Genomic DNA, 23,007 nt, shown 5'->3' on the forward strand with positions numbered 1-23,007 from the left:
AACCTCCCTGTCTGACATAGCACACCTCAACCTCCCTGTCTGACATAACACACCTGATCCTCCCTGTCTAACATAGCACACCTCAACCTCCCTGTCTGACATAGCACACCTCAACCTCCCTGTCTGACATAGCACACCTCAACCTCCCTGTCTGACATAGCACACCTCAACCTCCCTGTCTGACATAGCACACCTCAACCTCCCTGTCTGACATAGCACACCTCAACCTCCCTGTCTGACATAGCACACCTCAACCTCCCTGTCTGACATAGCACACCTCAACCTCCCTGTCTGACATAGCACACCTCAACCTCCCTGTCTGACATAGCACACCTCAACCTCCCCTGTCTGACATAGCACACCTCAACCTCCCTGTCTGACATAGCACACCTCAACCTCCCTGTCTGACATAGCACACCTCAACCTCCCAGTCTGACATAACACACCTCAACCTCCCTGTCTGACATAACACACCTCAACCTCCCTGTCTGACATAGCACACCTCAACCTCCCTGTCTGACATAGCACACCTCAACCTCCCTGTCTGACATAGCACACCTCAACCTCCCTGTCTGACATAGCACACCTCAACCTCCCTGTCTGACATAGCACACCTCAACCTCCCTGTCTGACATAACACACCTCAACCTCCCTGTCTGACATAACACACCTGATCCTCCCTGTCTAACATAACACACCTGATCCTCCCTGTCTAACATAACACACCTGTTCTCACCTGTCTGACATAACACACCTGTTCTCACCTGTCTGACATAACACACCTGTTCTCACCTGTCTGACATAACACACCTGATCCTCCCTGTCTAACATAACACACCTGATCCTCCCTGTCTAACATAACACACCTGATCCTCCCTGTCTAACATAACACACCTGATCCTCCCTGTCTAACATAACACACCTGATCCTCCCTGTCTAACATAACACACCTGATCCTCCCTGTCTAACATAACACACCTGTTCTCACCTGTCTGACATAACACACCTGTTCTCACCTGTCTAACATAACACACCTGATCCTCCCTGTCTAACATAACACAGCTGATCCTCCCTGTCTAACATAACACACCTGATCCTCCCTGTCTGACATAACACACCTGTTCTCATCTGTCTGACATAACACACCTGTTCTCATCTGTCTGACATAACACACCTGTTCTCACCTGTCTGACATAACACACCTGTTCTCACCTGTCTGACATAACACACCTGATCCTCCCTGTCTGACATAACACACCTGATCCTCCCTGTCTGACATAACACACCTGATCCTCCCTGTCTAACATAACACACCTGTTCTCACCTGTCTGACATAACACACCTGATCCTCCCTGTCTGACATAACACACCTGATCCTCCCTGTCTGACATAACACACCTGATCCTCCCTGTCTAACATAACACACCTGATCTTCCCTGTCTAACATAACACACCTGTTCTCACCTGTCTAACATAACACACCTGTTCTCACCTGTCTGACATAACACACCTGTTCTCACCTGTCTGACATAACACACCTGATCCTCCCTGTCTAACATAACACACCTGATCCTCCCTCTCTAACATAACACACCTGTTCTCACCTGTCTGACATAACACACCTGTTCTCACCTGTCTGACATAACACACCTGATCCTCCCTGTCTAACATAACACACCTGATCCTCCCTGTCTAACATAACACACCTGTTCTCACCTGTCTGACATAACACACCTGTTCTCACCTGTCTGACATAACACACCTGTTCTCACCTGTCTGACATAACACACCTGATCCTCCCTGTCTAACATAACACACCTGATCCTCCCTGTCTAACATAACACACCTGATCCTCCCTGTCTAACATAACACACCTGATCCTCCCTGTCTAACATAACACACCTGATCCTCCCTGTCTAACATAACACACCTGTTCTCACCTGTCTGACATAACACACCTGTTCTCACCTGTCTAACATAACACACCTGATCCTCCCTGTCTAACATAACACAGCTGATCCTCCCTGTCTAACATAACACACCTGATCCTCCCTGTCTGACATAACACACCTGTTCTCATCTGTCTGACATAACACACCTGTTCTCATCTGTCTGACATAACACACCTGTTCTCACCTGTCTGACATAACACACCTGTTCTCACCTGTCTGACATAACACACCTGATCCTCCCTGTCTGACATAACACACCTGATCCTCCCTGTCTGACATAACACACCTGATCCTCCCTGTCTAACATAACACACCTGATCTTCCCTGTCTAACATAACACACCTGTTCTCACCTGTCTAACATAACACACCTGTTCTCACCTGTCTGACATAACACACCTGTTCTCACCTGTCTGACATAACACACCTGATCCTCCCTGTCTAACATAACACACCTGATCCTCCCTCTCTAACATAACACACCTGTTCTCACCTGTCTAACATAACACACCTGTTCTCACCTGTCTGACATAACACACCTGTTCTCACCTGTCTGACATAACACACCTGTTCTCACCTGTCTGACATAACACACCTGATCCTCCCTGTCTGACATAACACACCTGATCCTCCCTGTCTGACATAACACACCTGATCCTCCCTGTCTAACATAACACACCTGTTCTCACCTGTCTGACATAACACACCTGATCCTCCCTGTCTAACATAACACACCTGATCCTCCCTGTCTAACATAACACACCTGATCCTCCCTGTCTAACATAACACACCTGTTCTCACCTGTCTAACATAACACACCTGTTCTCACCTGTCTAACATAACACACCTGTTCTCACCTGTCTGACATAACACACCTGTTCTCACCTGTCTGACATAACACACCTGATCCTCCCTGTCTAACATAACACACCTGATCCTCCCTCTCTAACATAACACACCTGTTCTCACCTGTCTAACATAACACACCTGTTCTCACCTGTCTGACATAACACACCTGTTCTCATCTGTCTGACATAACACACCTGTTCTCATCTGTCTGACATAACACACCTGTTCTCACCTGTCTGACATAACACACCTGTTCTCACCTGTCTGACATAACACACCTGTTCTCACCTGTCTGACATAACACACCTGTTCTCACCTGTCTGACATAACACACCTGATCCTCCCTGTCTAACATAACACACCTGTTCTCACCTGTCTGACATAACACACCTGTTCTCATCTGTCTGACATAACACACCTGTTCTCATCTGTCTGACATAACACACCTGTTCTCATCTGTCTGACATAACACACCTGTTCTCATCTGTCTGACATAACACACCTGTTCTCATCTGTCTGACATAACACACCTGTTCTCATCTGTCTGACATAACACACCTGTTCTCACCTGTCTGACATAACACACCTGTTCTCACCTGTCTGACATAACACACCTGTTCTCACCTGTCCGACATAACACACCTGTTCTCACCTGTCTGACATAACACACCTGATCCTCCCTGTCTGACATAACACACCTGATCCTCCCTGTCTAACATAACACACCTGATCCTCCCTGTCTAACATAACACACCTGATCCTCCCTGTCTAACATAACACACCTGTTCTCACCTGTCTGACATAACACACCTGATCCTCCCTGTCTAACATAACACACCTGATCCTCCCTGTCTAACATAACACACCTGATCTTCCCTGTCTAACATAACACACCTGTTCTCACCTGTCTAACATAACACACCTGTTCTCACCTGTCTGACATAACACACCTGTTCTCACCTGTCTGACATAACACACCTGATCCTCCCTGTCTAACATAACACACCTGATCCTCCCTCTCTAACATAACACACCTGTTCTCACCTGTCTAACATAACACACCTGTTCTCACCTGTCTGACATAACACACCTGTTCTCATCTGTCTGACATAACACACCTGTTCTCATCTGTCTGACATAACACACCTGTTCTCACCTGTCTGACATAACACACCTGTTCTCACCTGTCTGACATAACACACCTGTTCTCACCTGTCTGACATAACACACCTGTTCTCACCTGTCTGACATAACACACCTGATCCTCCCTGTCTGACATAACACACCTGATCCTCCCTGTCTAACATAACACACCTGTTCTCACCTGTCTGACATAACACACCTGTTCTCATCTGTCTGACATAACACACCTGTTCTCATCTGTCTGACATAACACACCTGTTCTCATCTGTCTGACATAACACACCTGTTCTCATCTGTCTGACATAACACACCTGTTCTCATCTGTCTGACATAACACACCTGTTCTCATCTGTCTGACATAACACACCTGTTCTCACCTGTCTGACATAACACACCTGTTCTCACCTGTCTGACATAACACACCTGTTCTCACCTGTCCGACATAACACACCTGTTCTCACCTGTCTGACATAACACACCTGATCCTCCCTGTCTGACATAACACACCTGATCCTCCCTGTCTGACATAACACACCTGATCCTCCCTGTCTAACATAACACACCTGATCCTCCCTGTCTAACATAACACACCTGATCCTCCCTGTCTAACATAACACACCTGATCCTCCCTGTCTAACATAACACACCTGTTCTCACCTGTCTGACATAACACACCTGTTCTCACCTGTCTAACATAACACACCTGATCCTCCCTGTCTAACATAACACAGCTGATCCTCCCTGTCTAACATAACACACCTGATCCTCCCTGTCTGACATAACACACCTGTTCTCATCTGTCTGACATAACACACCTGTTCTCATCTGTCTGACATAACACACCTGTTCTCACCTGTCTGACATAACACACCTGTTCTCACCTGTCTGACATAACACACCTGATCCTCCCTGTCTGACATAACACACCTGATCCTCCCTGTCTGACATAACACACCTGATCCTCCCTGTCTGACATAACACACCTGTTCTCACCTGTCTGACATAACACACCTGATCCTCCCTGTCTAACATAACACACCTGATCCTCCCTGTCTAACATAACACACCTGATCCTCCCTGTCTAACATAACACACCTGATCCTCCCTGTCTAACATAACACACCTGTTCTCACCTGTCTAACATAACACACCTGTTCTCACCTGTCTGACATAACACACCTGTTCTCACCTGTCTGACATAACACACCTGATCCTCCCTGTCTAACATAACACACCTGATCCTCCCTCTCTAACATAACACACCTGTTCTCACCTGTCTAACATAACACACCTGTTCTCACCTGTCTGACATAACACACCTGTTCTCACCTGTCTGACATAACACACCTGTTCTCACCTGTCTGACATAACACACCTGTTCTCACCTGTCTGACATAACACACCTGTTCTCACCTGTCTGACATAACACACCTGTTCTCACCTGTCTGACATAACACACCTGTTCTCACCTGTCTGACATAACACACCTGATCCTCCCTGTCTGACATAACACACCTGTTCTCACCTGTCTGACATAACACACCTGTTCTCATCTGTCTGACATAACACACCTGTTCTCATCTGTCTGACATAACACACCTGTTCTCATCTGTCTGACATAACACACCTGTTCTCATCTGTCTGACATAACACACCTGTTCTCATCTGTCTGACATAACACACCTGTTCTCATCTGTCTGACATAACACACCTGTTCTCACCTGTCTGACATAACACACCTGTTCTCACCTGTCTGACATAACACACCTGTTCTCACCTGTCCGACATAACACACCTGTTCTCACCTGTCTGACATAACACACCTGATCCTCCCTGTCTAACATAACACACCTGTTCTCACCTGTCTGACATAACACACCTGTTCTCATCTGTCTGACATAACACACCTGTTCTCATCTGTCTGACATAACACACCTGTTCTCATCTGTCTGACATAACACACCTGTTCTCATCTGTCTGACATAACACACCTGTTCTCATCTGTCTGACATAACACACCTGTTCTCATCTGTCTGACATAACACACCTGTTCTCACCTGTCTGACATAACACACCTGTTCTCACCTGTCTGACATAACACACCTGTTCTCACCTGTCCGACATAACACACCTGTTCTCACCTGTCTGACATAACACACCTGATCCTCCCTGTCTGACATAACACACCTGATCCTCCCTGTCTAACATAACACACCTGATCCTCCCTGTCTAACATAACACACCTGATCCTCCCTGTCTAACATAACACACCTGATCCTCCCTGTCTAACATAACACACCTGATCCTCCCTGTCTAACATAACACACCTGATCCTCCCTGTCTAACATAACACACCTGTTCTCACCTGTCTGACATAACACACCTGTTCTCACCTGTCTAACATAACACACCTGATCCTCCCTGTCTAACATAACACAGCTGATCCTCCCTGTCTAACATAACACACCTTTTCTCACCTGTCTAACATAACACACCTGTTCTCACCTGTCTGACATAACACACCTGTTCTCATCTGTCTGACATAACACACCTGTTCTCATCTGTCTGACATAACACACCTGTTCTCACCTGTCTGACATAACACACCTGTTCTCACCTGTCTGACATAACACACCTGTTCTCACCTGTCCGACATAACACACCTGTTCTCACCTGTCTGACATAACACACCTGATCCTCCCTGTCTGACATAACACACCTGATCCTCCCTGTCTAACATAACACACCTGATCCTCCCTGTCTAACATAACACACCTGTTCTCACCTGTCTGACATAACACACCTGATCCTCCCTGTCTAACATAACACACCTGATCCTCCCTGTCTAACATAACACACCTGATCCTCCCTGTCTGACATAACACACCTGATCCTCCCTGTCTAACATAACACACCTGATCCTCCCTGTCTAACATAACACACCTGATCCTCCCTGTCTAACATAACACACCTGATCCTCCCTGTCTAACATAACACACCTGATCCTCCCTGTCTAACATAACACACCTGATCCTCCCTGTCTAACATAACACACCTGTTCTCACCTGTCTGACATAACACACCTGTTCTCACCTGTCTAACATAACACACCTGATCCTCCCTGTCTAACATAACACAGCTGATCCTCCCTGTCTAACATAACACACCTGATCCTCCCTGTCTGACATAACACACCTGTTCTCATCTGTCTGACATAACACACCTGTTCTCATCTGTCTGACATAACACACCTGTTCTCACCTGTCTGACATAACACACCTGTTCTCACCTGTCTGACATAACACACCTGATCCTCCCTGTCTGACATAACACACCTGATCCTCCCTGTCTGACATAACACACCTGTTCTCACCTGTCTGACATAACACACCTGATCCTCCCTGTCTAACATAACACACCTGATCCTCCCTGTCTAACATAACACACCTTTTCTCACCTGTCTGACATAACACACCTGTTCTCACCTGTCTGACATAACACACCTGTTCTCACCTGTCTGACATAACACACCTGTTCTCATCTGTCTGACATAACACACCTGTTCTCATCTGTCTGACATAACACACCTGTTCTCACCTGTCTGACATAACACACCTGTTCTCACCTGTCTGACATAACACACCTGTTCTCACCTGTCTGACATAACACACCTGATCCTCCCTGTCTAACATAACACACCTGTTCTCACCTGTCTGACATAACACACCTGTTCTCATCTGTCTGACATAACACACCTGTTCTCATCTGTCTGACATAACACACCTGTTCTCACCTGTCTGACATAACACACCTGTTCTCACCTGTCTGACATAACACACCTGTTCTCACCTGTCCGACATAACACACCTGTTCTCACCTGTCTGACATAACACACCTGATCCTCCCTGTCTGACATAACACACCTGATCCTCCCTGTCTGACATAACACACCTGATCCTCCCTGTCTAACATAACACACCTGTTCTCACCTGTCTGACATAACACACCTGATCCTCCCTGTCTAACATAACACACCTGATCCTCCCTGTCTAACATAACACACCTGATCCTCCCTGTCTGACATAACACACCTGTTCTCACCTGTCTGACATAACACACCTGATCCTCCCTGTCTAACATAACACAGCTGATCCTCCCTGTCTAACATAACACACCTGATCCTCCCTGTCTGACATAACACACCTGTTCTCATCTGTCTGACATAACACACCTGTTCTCATCTGTCTGACATAACACACCTGTTCTCACCTGTCTGACATAACACACCTGTTCTCACCTGTCTGACATAACACACCTGATCCTCCCTGTCTGACATAACACACCTGATCCTCCCTGTCTGACATAACACACCTGTTCTCACCTGTCTGACATAACACACCTGATCCTCCCTGTCTAACATAACACACCTGATCCTCCCTGTCTAACATAACACACCTGATCCTCCCTGTCTAACATAACACACCTTTTCTCACCTGTCTGACATAACACACCTGTTCTCACCTGTCTGACATAACACACCTGTTCTCACCTGTCTAACATAACACACCTGTTCTCACCTGTCTAACATAACACACCTGTTCTCACCTGTCTGACATAACACACCTGTTCTCATCTGTCTGACATAACACACCTGTTCTCATCTGTCTGACATAACACACCTGTTCTCACCTGTCTGACATAACACACCTGTTCTCACCTGTCTGACATAACACACCTGTTCTCACCTGTCTGACATAACACACCTGATCCTCCCTGTCTGACATAACACACCTGTTCTCACCTGTCTGACATAACACACCTGTTCTCACCTGTCTGACATAACACACCTGTTCTCACCTGTCCGACATAACACACCTGTTCTCACCTGTCTGACATAACACACCTGATCCTCCCTGTCTGACATAACACACCTGATCCTCCCTGTCTGACATAACACACCTGATCCTCCCTGTCTAACATAACACACCTGTTCTCACCTGTCTGACATAACACACCTGATCCTCCCTGTCTAACATAACACACCTGATCCTCCCTGTCTAACATAACACACCTGATCCTCCCTGTCTGACATAACACACCTGTTCTCACCTGTCTGACATAACACACCTGTTCTCACCTGTCTGACATAACACACCTGTTCTCACCTGTCTGACATAACACACCTGATCCTCCCTGTCTGACATAGCACACCTCAACCTCCCTGTCTGACATAGCACACCTCAACCTCCCTGTCTGACATAACACACCTCAACCTCCCTTCTGACATAACACACCTGATCCTCCCTGTCTAACATAACACACCTGATCCTCCCTGTCTAACATAACACACCTGTTCTCACCTGTCTGACATAACACACCTGTTCTCACCTGTCTGACATAACACACCTGTTCTCACCTGTCTGACATAACACACCTGATCCTCCCTGTCTAACATAACACACCTGATCCTCCCTGTCTAACATAACACACCTGATCCTCCCTGTCTAACATAACACACCTGATCCTCCCTGTCTAACATAACACACCTGTTCTCACCTGTCTGACATAACACACCTGTTCTCACCTGTCTGACATAACACACCTGATCCTCCCTGTCTAACATAACACAGCTGATCCTCCCTGTCTGACATAACACAGCTGATCCTCCCTGTCTGACATAACACACCTGTTCTCATCTGTCTGACATAACACACCTGTTCTCACCTGTCTGACATAACACACCTGTTCTCACCTGTCTGACATAACACACCTGATCCTCCCTGTCTGACATAACACACCTGATCCTCCCGGTCTGACATAACACACCTGATCCTCCCTGTCTAACATAACACACCTGTTCTCACCTGTCTGACATAACACACCTGATCCTCCCTGTCTAACATAACACACCTGATCCTCCCTGTCTAACATAACACACCTGATCCTCCCTGTCTGACATAAAACACCTGTTCTCATCTGTCTGACATAACACACCTGTTCTCACCTGTCTGACATAACACACCTGTTCTCACCTGTCTGACATAACACACCTGTTCTCACCTGTCTGACATAACACACCTGTTCTCACCTGTCTGACATAACACACCTGTTCTCACCTGTCTGACATAACACACCTGTTCTCACCTGTCTAACATAACACACCTGTTCTCACCTGTCTAACATAACACACCTGTTCTCACCTGTCTAACATAACACACCTGTTCTCACCTGTCTAACATAACACACCTGTTCTCACCTGTCTGACATAACACACCTGTTCTCACCTGTCTAACATAACACACCTGATCCTCCCTGTCTAACATAACACACCTGATCCTCCCTGTCTAACATAACACACCTGATCCTCCCTGTCTGACATAACACACCTGATCCTCCCTGTCTGACATAACACACCTGTTCTCATCTGTCTGACATAACACACCTGTTCTCATCTGTCTGACATAACACACCTGTTCTCATCTGTCTGACATAACACACCTGTTCTCACCTGTCTGACATAACACACCTGTTCTCACGTGTCTGACATAACACACCTGATCCTCCCTGTCTAACATAACACACCTGATCCTCCCTGTCTAACATAACACACCTGTTCTCACCTGTCTGACATAACACACCTGTTCTCACCTGTCTGACATAACACACCTGTTCTCACCTGTCTGACATAACACACCTGTTCTCACCTGTCTGACATAACACACCTGTTCTCACCTGTCTGACATAACACACCTGATCCTCCCTGTCTAACATAACACACCTGATCCTCCCTGTCTAACATAACACACCTGTTCTCATCTGTCTGACATAACACACCTGATCCTCCCTGTCTAACATAACACACCTGTTCTCACCTGTCTGACATAACACACCTGTTCTCACCTGTCTGACATAACACACCTGTTCTCACCTGTCTGACATAACACACCTGTTCTCACCTGTCTGACATAACACACCTGTTCTCAAGTGTTTCCAATTACATCATCGGTGTACAATGTGTGATTTTAACCAAGTATGATTAGGCATTGCCACTAATTGCCTACTAATTGGTTGATGATGTCATTGGAAACTTATCTTACGCTGTCTTTTTTACTACAACACATAGAAACGTACCGTTTTCACATATGTTGATGTTGGGGTGGTGCTGGAGAGGATGAATATGAAGTTGAGTTTATTTTTTAGATGTCCCTTTAAGGAGAAAGGTCACCCTAAAGCTTTTCTTTCTCTCCTTCTACCCTGTCAACGATCTGTCATCATCCTCTTATTTACCTCTCTATGACCACCTTACCGAGTGACGGATCACTGCCAGGACACACACACACCATACCAACGCCATCCATTCCCTCTCTATGACCACCTTACCGAGTGACGGATCACTGCCAGGACACACACACACCATACCAACGCCATCCATTCCCTCTCTATGACCACCTTACCGAGTGACGGATCACTGCCAGGACACACACACACACACACACACACACACCATACCAACGCCATCCATTCCCTCTCTATGACCACCTTACCGAGTGACGGATCACTGCCAGGACACACACACACACACACACACACACACACCATACCAACGCCATCCATTCCCTCTCTATGACCACCTTACCGAGTGACGGATCACTGCCAGGACACACACACACACACACACACACCATACCAACGCCATCCATTCCCTCTCTATGACCACCTTACCGAGTGACGGATCACTGCCAGGACACACACACACACACACACCATACCAACGCCATCCATTCCCTCTCTTTGACCACCTTACCGAGTGACGGATCACTGCCAGGACACACACACACACACACACACACACACACACACACACACACACACACACACCATACCAACGCCATCCATTCCCTCTCTATGACCACCTTACCGAGTGACGGATCACTGCCAGGACACACACACACACACACACACACCATATGTCACCAACCTCTAATTGGAACAGATTGCTCTAACTGTAATCATTTATCCACTTTAGTTTTGTTCTCCCAGGTAGTTATTTATCCATCGCTGATTGCTCTGGTATGTACTAATAATCACGTGTGGCTTTTATTTGGCCTGTGTGTGGTGTACGGTGTAATTGGGGTGGTCTGACTTGTGTGTGGTGTACAGTGTAATTGGGGTGGTCTGACTTGTGTGTGGTGTACGGTATAATTGGGGTGGTCTGACATAGAGGTCGACCGATTAATCGGAATGGCCGATTAATTAGGGCCAATTTCAAGTTTTCATAATAATCGGTATTTTTGGCCACCGATTTGCCGATTTAAAAAAAAAAATATATATATATATATATATATATATATTTACACCTTTATTTAACTAGGCAAGTCAGATTAAGAACACATTCTTATTTACAATGACGGCATAGAAACGGGGGTTAACTGCCTTGTTCAGGGGGGATTCGTTTTTGCAACCTTCGGTTACCAGTCCAACGCTCTAACCACCTGCCTTACATTGCACTCCACAAGGATTAACAGGCTGACTACCTGTAACGCGAGGGCAGCAAGACGCAAAGGTAAGTTGCTAGCTAGCATTAGACTTATAAAAAACGATCAATCTTAACATAATCACTAGTTAACTACACATGGTTGATGATATTACTAGTTTATCTAACGTGTCCTGCGTTGCATATGATCGATGCGGTGCCTGTTCATTTTCATTGAATCACAGCCTACTTCGACAAACGGGTGTTGATTTAACAAGCGCATTTGCGAAAAAAGTACTGTCGTTGCACCAATGTACCTAACCATAAACATCAATGCCTAACAGGAATATTTAGACTTAGTCACCCGTTAGATAAAATACGGAACGGTTCCATATGTCACTGAAAGAAAAAAACTTTTGTTTTCGAGATGATAGTTTCCAGATTCGACCATATTAATGACCCAAGGCTCGTATTTCTGTGTGTTTATTATATTATAATTAAGTCTATGATTTGATAGAGCAGTCTGACTGAGCGGTGGTAGGCAGCAGCAGGCTCGTAAGCATTTATTCAAACAGCCCTTCGCTGTGCTTCAAGCATTGCGCTGTTTATGACTTCAACCTGGGTGGGTATAATCTGTGCAACATTCCAACAGGAATTTATTCCAAAAACTTCGTAAATAACAAGGTTGCCAAAAAACAACGCATACAAAGTTGTATAGCGGCAGAATAAGATACTGGGTAGGGAGTGGTCTATTTCATTGCGTTTTTCACTCATCACATTTATTCCGAAAAATGTCTGTCCTCACATGTCTGTTTGCCTATGGACAAACATTAAGAATAAGCTACGTGGTGAGTTGATGCCTATTCGGCAGCTAGTTAGCTAGGTTTGTATGCGTTGCTACTTTGTATGCGTTGTTGGTTGGCAACCTTTTACTTTACGTTTTTTGGAAGAGATTCCTGTTGGAACGTTCCACAAATTATACCCACCCCTTCAAGCCTATCAACTCCCAAGATTAGGCTGGTGTAACCGATGTGAAATGGCTAGCTAGTTAGCCGGGTGCACGCTAATAGCGTTTCAAACGTCACTCGCTCTGAGACTTGGAGTAGTTTTTTCCCTTCCTCTGCATGGGTAACGCTGCTTCGAGGGTGGCTGTTGTCGATGTGTTCCTGGTTTGAGCCCAGGTAGGAGCGAGGAGAGGGACGGAAGCTATACTGTTACACTGGCAATACTAAAGTGCCTATAAGAACATCCAATAGTCAAAGGTATATGAAATACAAATCGTATAGAGAGAAATAGTCCTATAATTCCTATAATAACTACAACCTAAAACTTTTTACCTGGGAATATTGAAGACTCATGTTAAAAGGAACAACTAGCTTTCATATGTTCCCATGTTCTGAGCAAGGCACTTAAACATTAGCTTTCTTACATGGCACATATTGCACTTTTACTTTCTTCTCCAACACTTTGTTTTGCATTATGTAAACCAAATTGAACATGTTTCATTATTTATTTGAGGCTAAATAGATTTTATTGATGTATTATATTAAGTTAAAATAAGTGTTCATTCAGTATTGTTGTAATTGTAAAAAAAACAATGAAAATAATCGGCCGATTAATCAGTAGCGGCAATTTTTTGGGTCCTCCAATAATCGGTATCGGCATTGAAAAAGCATAATCGGTCGACCTCTAGTCTGACATGTGTGTGTTCACATGCGTGTACACACTGGAGATCAGAAACAGGTACCCCCGCAACACTGCCCCCTCTTTCCCGAGCTTTCGCTCGCCTCCAGCACACACACACATACACACACACACTTACACACACCGCAGACTATGGACTGATCGTAATTTTAGGTAGGCTAATTAACTTGTGAAGCTTATTATGAAACACTTTAATAAGCTAGTATAGGCCTCCTATTTATTTATTTTTTATCTCAGACGATTATAGCCTACTGGACTGATAGAGAGCTACTCTCTCAAGTTATCTTGTTGGGGCGAGTGACTCTTTGAACTTACAATGGCTAGCCCCAAGTTATATATTTTTCTTGTGCTTTATGCTATTTGCCTCATGACTCCTGCATGCTTGTTGACTATGAACTTGTTTACCCAACCGTGGGACCGACTATGTTTGTTCCCACACTCGGGACTCTGACTCTCTATTGGTTACACAGACTGTTGGCCTCCCATCCCATTCTAACCACCTCTCACCTGCTTTGTATTCATGTAACCTGATGAAATTGCTGTACAATATGATCTTGTTGCCATCTGATGCACATTCAAATATCATTAAAAAATCAACACTGCAGAGCTCTCCCTGTCCTCTGCCCCGCCCTGATTGTATTACTGCTGATGATATCTGGAAATGTGCATGTACACCCAGGCCCATCTACTGTTGCTAGCCCCAATTCTGAGTTGTGCTCTGATATCTGCTTCACTGATTTCTGCTCTCGTAAAAGCCTGGGTTTTCTGCACGTTAACACTAGAAGCTTATTACCTAAAATGGATCAATTGAAAATGTGGGTTCACAGCTCCAATCCAGATGTGTTGGTCATTACTGAGACGTGGTTAAGAAAGAGTGTTTTGAACACTGATGTTAACCTTTCTGGTTATATCCTTTTTCGGCAAGACAGATCTTCCAAAGGTGGTGGTGGCAATCATTACCAAGGATCACCTTCAGTGCCCAGTTGTCTCCACCAAGTCTGTCCCCAAACAATTTGATTTGCTGGTTTTAAACATTCAACTTTCAAATGACTCTGTGTTGACTGTTGCTGGGTGTTATTGTCCACAATCAGCACCGGCCTGTACCCTACCTGCCCTAAGCTCTCTCCTGGCCCCTTACCCTAAGTCTGAATTTGTCCTGCTAGGTGACTTAAACTGGGACATGCTTAAACCACCTGACCAAGTCCTAAAGCAATGGGACTCTCTACATTTTCTCTGGTTATTACCAATCCCACAAGGTATGACTCCAACACCCAAATAATCCTGATAGGTATCAGTCTGGTGTTTTTTATAATGACCTTAGTGATCACTGTTTTACAGCCTGTGTTCGTAATGGCTGCTCAGTGAATCGACCTGTCCTGATTTGTCATAGACGCTTGCTAAAAAACTTTAATGAGCAAGTCTTCCTTCATGACCTGGCCTCTGTAAAATGGTATGGAATCACCTCAAGAATTCCATTTTGCGAAAGGCTTGGCACATGCATACTCAGGCTGACTGGCTCTCGTTCAGGCAAATGAGAAATAAGTGCACTCAGGCTATCGGGAAGGCCAAAGTTAGTTACTTTAAGGAGCAGTTCTCACTCTTTGGGTCTAACCCCAAGAAGTTCTGGAAAATGGTTAAAGACCTGGAGAATAAACCCTCCTCCTCACAGCTGCCCATCTCCCTTAAAGTTGATGATGTGGTTGTTACTGACAAGAAGCACATGGCTCAGCTCTTTAATCACCACTTAATTAAGTCAGGATTCCTATTTGACTCAGCCATGCCTCATTGCTGTCCAACATTTCCTCATCTCCCACCCCTTCTAATGCAACTCGCCCCAATGCTCCTCCCTCTTTTCCCCTGCCCTGCTACAAAGTTTCTCCCTGCAAGCAGTCACTGAGTCCGAGGTGCTAAAAGAGCTCCTTAAACTTGACCCCCAAAAACCATCTGGGTCAGATGGTTTAGACCCTTTCTTCTTTAAGGTTGCAGCCCCTATCATCGCCAAGCCAGTCTAAACCTTTTTAACCTGTCTCTTCTCTCTGGGGAGGTTCCCATTGCTTGGAAGGCTGCCACAGTTCGTCCTTTATTTAAAGGGGGAGATCAAGCTGATCCTAACTGTTATAGGCCTATTTCTATTTTACCCTGTTTATCAAAAGTGTTGGAAAAACTTGTCAATAATCAACTGACTGGCTTTCTTAATGTCTATAGTATTCTCTCTGGAATGCAATCTGGTTTCTGCTCAGGTTATGGATGTGTCACTGCAACCTTAAAGGTCTTCTGCTCAGGTTATGGATGTGTCACTGCAACCTTAAAGGTCCTAAATTATGTCACCATTGCCCTTGATTCTAAGAAATGTTGTGCTGCTATTTTTATTGACTTGGCCAAAGCTTTTAATACGGTAGACCATTCCATCGTTGTGGGCCATTCAAAGACTCAATCATGGACACTCTTACTGACAATTGTGACTGCTTCGCATTATGTATTGTTGTCTCGACCTTCTTGCCTTTGTGCTGTTGTCTGTGCCCGAATAATGTTTGTACCATGTTTTGTGCTGCTACCATGTTGTGCTGCTGCCATGTTGTGTTGCTACCATGTTGTTGTCATGTGTTGCTACCTTGCTGTGTTGTCATGTGTTGCTGCCTTGCTATGTTGTTGTCTTAGGTCTGTCTTTATGTAGTGTTGTGGTGTCTCTCCTGTCGTGATGTGTGTTTTGTCCTATATTTTAATTTTTAATCCCAGTCCCCATCCCCGCAGAAGGGCTTTTTCATTTTGGTAGGCCGTCATTGTAAATAAGAATTTGTTATTAACTGACTTGCCTGGTTAAATAAAATAAAACAAAAATAAATGTGAGGTAAACCCATTGACCTCATGGGAGAAAGGGCTTGCTAAAATAACCCACACAGTAGGGACTTCTTTGTGGCTAAAATGGTACTCTCACACTGTCTTTACCTGGCAGATTTATGGGGATCTTTTAACTATTCTGATATGGCAGTCATCCAATGTAAATGCATTAGGGTCAAATGAACCATTAGCTTTACTGCCTGTGTGGCTATTGCCCTCAGTTCTGGTGTTTGTCATTCTAAGCACCTTGGTAGTGTTAACATCTATTAAAGTAGCAACTCCTAGCCTCGGTACCAGTCTGTTTCTAGTCTCTTTAATATAGCCTGGGTACCAGTCTGTTTCTGGTCTCTTTAATATAGCCTCGGTACCAGTCTGTTTCTAGTCTCTTTAATATAGCCTGGGTACCAGTCTGTTTCTGGTCTATTTAATATAGCCTGGGTACCAGTCTGTTTCTGGTCTCTTTAATATAGCCTGGGTACCAGTCTGTTTCTGGTCTCTTTAATATAGCCTGGGTACCAGTCTGTTTCTGGTCTCTTTAATATAGCCTGGGTACCAGTCTGTTTCTGGTCTCTTTAATATAGCCTGGGTACCAGTCTGTTTCTAGTCTCTTTAATATAGCCTGGGTACCAGTCTGTTTCTAGTCTCTTTAATATAGCCTGGGTACCAGTCTGTTTCTAGTCTCTTTAATATAGCCTGGGTGCCAGTCTGTTTCTAGTCTCTTTAATATAGCCTGGGTACCAGTCTGTTTCTGGTCTCTTTAATATAGCCTCGGTACCAGTCTGTTTCTAGTCTCTTTAATATAGCCTGGGTGCCAGTCTGTTTCTAGTCTCTTTAATATAGCCTCGGTACCAGTCTGTTTCTAACCTCTTTAATATAGCCTGGGTGCCAGTCTGTTTCTGGTCTCTTTAATATAGCCTGGGTGCCAGTCTGTTTCTGGTCTCTTTAATATAGCCTGGGTACCAGTCTGTTTCTGGTCTCTTTAATATAGCCTGGGTACCAGTCTGTTTCTAGTCTCTTTAATATAGCCTGGGTGCCAGTCTGTTTCTGGTCTCTTTAATATAGCCTGGGTGCCAGTCTGTTTCTGGTCTCTTTAATATAGCCTGGGTACCAGTCTGTTTCTAGTCTCTTTAATATAGCCTGGGTACCAGTCTGTTTCTAGTCTCTTTAATATAGCCTGGGTACCAGTCTGTTTCTGGTCTCTTTAATATAGCCTGGGTACCAGTCTGTTTCTGGTCTCTTTAATATAGCCTGGGTACCAGTCTGTTTCTAGTCTCTTTAATATAGCCTGGGTACCAGTCTGTTTCTGGTCTCTTATTAATATAGCCTGGGTACCAGTCTGTTTCTGGTCTCTTTAATATAGCCTGGGTGCCAGTCTGTTTCTGGTCTCTTTAATATAGCCTGGGTACCAGTCTGTTTCTGGTCTCTTTAATATAGCCTGGGTACCAGTCTGTTTCTAGTCTCTTTAATATAGCCTGGGTACCAGTCTGTTTCTAGTCTCTTTAATATAGCCTGGGTACCAGTCTGTTTCTAGTCTCTTTAATATAGCCTGGGTACCAGTCTGTTTCTAGTCTCTTTAATATAGCCTGGGTACCAGTCTGTTTCTGGTCTCTTTAATATAGCCTGGGTGCCAGTCTGTTTCTGATCTCTTTAATATAGCCTGGGTACCAGTCTGTTTCTAGTCTCTTTAATATAGCCTGGGTACCAGCCTGTTTCTGATCTCTTTAATATAGTCTGGGTACCAGTCTGTTTCTAGTCTCTTTAATATAGCCTGGGTACCAGTCTGTTTCTGGTCTCTTTAATATAGCCTGGGTACCAGTCTGTTTCTGTTCCTTATGGAATTGTCATGCCAAACATTTGATATATGTCTATAGGCTTGACAATGAGAATGGAGTAGGCAAAAGCACAAACACATCTGAGACCAGGCTATGTCACTCCTGGGTCTATTGTCTTTGATTCTCTAGCCACTGTAGTAACTCTCTGGTACTGTAGCGTTACAGTGGATGTGTAGCCTCTGTAACTGGTACAGTAGTGTTACAGTGGATGTGTAGCCTCTGTGACTGGTACAGTAGTGTTACAGTGGATGTGTAGCCTCTGTGACTGGTACAGTAGTGTTACAGTGGATGTGTAGCCTCTGTGACTGGTACAGTAGTTGCCTCTGTGACTGGTACAGTGGTAGCCTCTGTGACTGGTACAGTGGTAGCCTCTGTGACTGGTACAGTGGTAGCCTCTGTGACTGGTACAGTGGTAGCCTCTGTGACTGGTACAGTAGTGCTGAGGTCGGTCATTCACTACTACTATAACCATTGAGTTACAGCATCCTTAAAGAGCAGTAAAACTGAATGGAGATCGCATCCCACCGGGGTGCCGTGGAACCTTAGCCAATCAGGAGGGGTTTTAATGAAACATGAAATTATTTGACTTATAGAGAGGCAGTAGCCAAGATGAATATAAAAGGGCAGTCGACAACAACGCGTGTGCGTGCGTGCGTGCGTGCGTGTGTGTGACATGTTCAGCATTAAATAGGGTTTGGGCAGAGAAAGTAGGTCATACAAGATGAAGTCTTTACTTGGCAGTCCATGCATTGACAGGTTGTCATGCAGTATTTTGGAATGAATGCAGTATTTTGGAATGAATGCAGTATTTTGGAATAAATGCAATATTAGCAGTTTTGTTATTTAATAAGTAGGCTGTTTGTGTTTGTGTGGCTCTCCAGTGAATCAGGCTTGACGTGACTTGAATCTGTCCCGACGGGGCTTGGCTCTGTCCCGACGGGGCTTGGCTCTGTCCCGACGGGGCTTGGCTCTGTCCCGACGGGGCTTGGCTCTGTCCCGACGGGGCTTGGCTCTGTCCCGACGGGGCTTGGCTCTGTCCCGACGGGGCTTGGCTCTGTCTCGACTGGGTTTGAATCTCTCTTGACGGGGCTTCAATCTGTCTCAACGGGGTTGGTGCTCAAAGAAAGAAACAGAGACAACCATGAATAGAAAATCTACGATTCTGAAAACAACGACAAAAAAAACCTGGATTAATCCGCCATATAAAACAAACTAAAAGAGAATCTCTGACTTTCCTTATTTAACAGGGAGACCATCCTCCATTAGGTATCCCTCTGGGCTCAGACACCCCATCCGTGGTCCAACAGTGACCCCTCGGTCACCCTCTTGACCTCCTGATGACACTAACCCCCATCAGAACACATATTACACAATTACACTATTACACAATGGACCAGTGTAATAATGACTCACCATAAATAGTCTTGATACGTAGGTGAGACATTCTAATATAGCATGCAAAGCCCGCAGCAGGCATGTCCATACAGATCGCTGTAGAACCACACATCTCTGATGGATACGTACAGTAGGTAATAACTGTTTTCAGATGTCTTTGTTTTCACCTTGTTATGAAAATGCTGACTGCATTGTAGACAAACACAGTATTTAAAAGTTGCATGGTGCCATTTAAAACAGTGAAATTCCTTCCCAACTCTTAACGATGTTGGAGAGAGAGAACTCCTAGGTTGTTTTCATCTCCTAAGGGGAAAAGGGAGCAGCAGTTGAGACTTGATCATCTTCCTAAGTGTTAAACCATTGGAATGCTTTTGAAGTGAAAGGTAATAGGTGTGAGAGTGTGTGTGGTTGTCCACCACTCTCTGTCTGTCTCTTTTCCTCTCTCCCCCTCCTCCCCCTGTGTATCTGACATATAGTTAGTTGAATGCTGTCCGTCTCCATTCCACGTTGATTCAACATCATCACATTGATATTGTTGGTTGAAATGACATGGAAACAACGTTGATTCAACCAGTGTTTTTGCCTAGTGGGACTGGACTGAAGGAGTTTTGGCTACCGTTCTCTTTGACAGGAGAATTTCAACACAGCCGAGCTTTCAACTGAAGCACAGCATCTTCAGCCACGTCTCAGATTAGATAGAGTTCTATCTTCTCTGTGGTAATTCTATTTTTAAGACACTAGTCTCCTGCGTGGCACAAAGTGTGTGTGTGTGTGTGTGTGTGTGTGTGTGTGTGTGTGTGTGTGTGTGTGTGTGTGTGGTAATGATTCGAGTCTCTCTGTGACCCAGTATATCTCAGCGTGAACAGGCAGCCTGTAATCTACGCCTGCTGTACTCATCGCTACACGGACAAAGGTCCACTTTGTTTGGTTCTGGACCAGGCTGGCTCTGGTAGAGTGGACCAGAGTACCAGTGTTGCCTGGAGACACATACCCACAGACCCCAAACATACACACTAAAGTAAAGCACACACTCACAGGAACCCAGACCAGATAAACACAAGAGAGAGACAATGTGGGCAGAGTGTAACTAATCGGACCAGACATTGAGCCAGTGTGTGTGGTGTGTGTGTGTGTGTGTGTGTGTGTGTGTGTGTGTGTGTGTGTGTGTGTGTGTGTGTGTGTGTGTGTGGACCCCAGGCAGCGTCCTGTTCTGATGCCAGTATACCAGGATGTGATATTCTTCCCACAAGGACACATTCCTGTTATAGGACTTACTGAGACAACATACATTAGTCAATGTGAAAACCTACAGGAGATAAACATGTCAACTAGCCATTATTACCAAATGGTCACTGCCCTCTCTGTGCAGGAGATAAACATGTCAACTAGCCATTATTACCAAACGGTCACTGCCCTCTCTGTGCAGGAGATAAACATGTCAACTAGCCATTATTACCAAACGGTCACTGCCCTCTCTGTGCCCCTTTTGGCTTCAGTAGCGGGGGGAGGCTCATGGTTCCATGTGGTGTGGTAAAGGGGCACTTATGGTAAATCAAATCAGTGTGTGCGTGCGTGAGCACGCTTGTTTGTTTGACCAACACAGAGAGTGACAGCGATAGAAGGAGACTGTGTTTATCGGTGTATTGTATTTCGTTAGCATGTAGTTCATTTGTAACATGAGCAAATCATCGATGGATTGTGTTTCGTTGTAACATGAGCAAATCATCGATGGATTGTGTTTCGTTAGCCCGTGGTTAATTTGTAACATGAGTAAAGCATCGATGGATTGTGTTTCGTTAGCCCGTGGTTAATTTGTAACATGAGTAAAGCATCGATGGATTGTGTTTCGTTAGCCCGTGGTTAATTTGTAACATGAGTAAAGCATCGATGGATTGTGTTTCGTTAGCCCGTGGTTAATTTGTAACATGAGTAAAGCATCGATGGATTGTGTTTCGTTAGCCCGTGGTTAATTTATAACATGAGCAAACCATCAGTGTATTGTATTTCGCAGCAGGTTGACACATGATATGTTTATCGTCAGGTGTTAAACACATAAGGATGGGGAGTATACAGAACATTGGTATAGGTACTGTATAGGCCTATTTGGCTGTTCCTGTTGTCGTGTCTTTGGCTATGCCGGATTAAGTGATATGACATGCTATTCTATAAAATCCTTTCTCTATAATTAATATTACCTGATTGAGCTAAACATGTAAATGTAATTAACTAGAAAGTCGAGGCACCACGAAAGAGTGTTTATAGAGCTGTTATCTTCCGAATAAACTCTGAAAGACCTAGTAATATTTTACATGAATAACAATCAATATTAATCGTCACCTTATTTCAGTCTCATCTGAAAGTTGTACATTCTTGGTTATCTTCACGAACCCTGGCTAACAAGTTGAATCAGCAATACAAAATTGGGTTTCATTATTTATTTACTAAATACCTAACCAATCACACATAATTACATATACACAGAATGCAAATTATGTCATACAGAAAACGTCCCTGGTGGACAGAACCTGTATGATGGCTTGTTACACAAAGAGAGGGGGTTGGGCTTGAATGAAAGAGCGGGAAGACTGAGGAACAAAGGGGGAAGCTAAGCTTTCGTAAATACAGTATCTTATACATTCTAAGTTACCGCCCATTTGGAAAAGAAAAATGCAATAAATATTTACTCTGAGCTGCGCTTCGGTAGATTGGTCGTAGATGCTGGCCGGGTTGGCCAACAGATCTTCCTGTCCTCGGAAGAATGTCTCTGGTGGTAAATTGGATACGTTGTAGTATCTTCGTTGTGTGTTAGACTGGATACGTCG

The 23,007-nt window shown here is 44.7% G+C and overlaps 1 protein-coding gene across 1 annotated transcript in view; it reads left to right on the forward strand.

Moving 5' to 3' along the window:
* LOC106594828 (ventricular zone-expressed PH domain-containing protein) overlaps window positions 1–23,007 on the forward strand; it is a 197,401-nt gene that overhangs the window by 159,754 nt on the left and 14,640 nt on the right. The window lies entirely within an intron of this gene.

This window comes from Salmo salar, chromosome ssa20 (genome assembly GCF_905237065.1).
Source record: "Salmo salar chromosome ssa20, Ssal_v3.1, whole genome shotgun sequence".
Classification (NCBI taxonomy): Eukaryota; Metazoa; Chordata; class Actinopteri; order Salmoniformes; family Salmonidae; genus Salmo; species Salmo salar.